The sequence below is a fragment of the Octopus bimaculoides genome, chromosome 29 (assembly GCF_001194135.2).
Source record: "Octopus bimaculoides isolate UCB-OBI-ISO-001 chromosome 29, ASM119413v2, whole genome shotgun sequence".
Taxonomy (NCBI): Eukaryota; Metazoa; Mollusca; class Cephalopoda; order Octopoda; family Octopodidae; genus Octopus; species Octopus bimaculoides.
Window position 1 is genome coordinate 1,934,612 of NC_069009.1, and position 1,350 is coordinate 1,935,961.

Here is a 1,350-nt window from a genome sequence, read left to right on the forward strand (position 1 = left end):
TTCTCTTTGATGCAGTTCAAATATTCCCACCAGAAGCTTTCAATTCTATCCGAAGTTTGTGTACAAAAGATCTTGTTGATATTTAGACAGTTGAAGCACTAGTGTAGCTAGAGTGTGTGCCACCCAAGGTGGCCCTTCTGTTTGCTGGTCCCAGACCCCACAAGAAACACATATTGTCTACAGCAGGCCCCAAAGTACTGCCCCTTTAAAAGTGTGGACCGCCCCTACCAATCTTCCCTCATCGCAGCTACACTAGTGAGTTGAAGGCGGCGAGCTGGCAGAAACGTTAGCACGCCGGGCGAAATGCTTAGCGGTAATTCTTCTGCCATTACATTCTGCCGTTAAGTTGTTAAAATATATCAGAAGTTTAATTCTTGTGGACGATCGTTTCGTACAGAGATATAAAAATAATAATAATGCAAATTCATGATTGAATTAAATTAAATTTAGTTAACTAGATTAATTCAATTAAATATATAACGTACACTTCAGTGCAGGACGTATAATAAAAATGCAATTAACTTGAGAAGGAATATATCAGAAAAATTGAATCTAGGAGATTCAGATTTTTATGGTTGAATATCCAACATGGCTCACATCTCTTTCCCACAAGGATAAAAATATGAATCTCCTAGAGTCAATTTTTCTGCTATTTTCCTTCTCAAGTTAATTGTATTTTTGTTTATACTTCCTGCACTGAAAAGTACATTGATATATTTAATTAATTTAATTTAATTCAATCATAAATTTGCATTATTATTATTTTTATATTTCTGTACGAAACGATCATCTGGAACAATTAAACTTCTTAAATATTTTAACAACTTGTCTCCTCCATTTTAAAATAAATTGACGAATTTTATGGAACGTCATTCCATAAATTCACCATATATTCTATACAAGTACTACTTTCATATCTTCACAAATTTACGCCTGTAAGCTACCGGCAAAATATGAATAATCAACATTAGAAATCTCTTTTGGAAACCTCCAGAATTAAAGGACAAATCTACATTCAACCTTTTCACAACCATATATACATATATATATATATATATATTCCCTGTGCCTGTGAAATCTTGTATCCCTGCTGTAAGGCCTTATTTCCACACACGCCAGCTTAATTTAATTCGTCCTTAGTCGAAAGACACCTGTTGTTAATGTCCTGTTATTATTTTTATTTTTATTGTATTTGTGTAATATTGTTCGTTTTTTTTTCGTCCTTGATTTTGTATACATTCGCTGCTTTCTTCCAAGGAATCTAATGCTCTTAGCTTAGTTTTTCCTTGGGGCTGGCCAGATTGGAGCAATCGCGAGTATAACCAGCCGAAATTGCAAAGATAATCTGGA

General features: G+C 34.1%; 1 protein-coding gene across 1 annotated transcript in view; it reads left to right on the forward strand.

The window, feature by feature from the left end:
* LOC106879073 (coiled-coil domain-containing protein 57) overlaps positions 1-1,350 on the forward strand; it is a 29,234-nt gene that overhangs the window by 23,262 nt on the left and 4,622 nt on the right. The window lies entirely within an intron of this gene.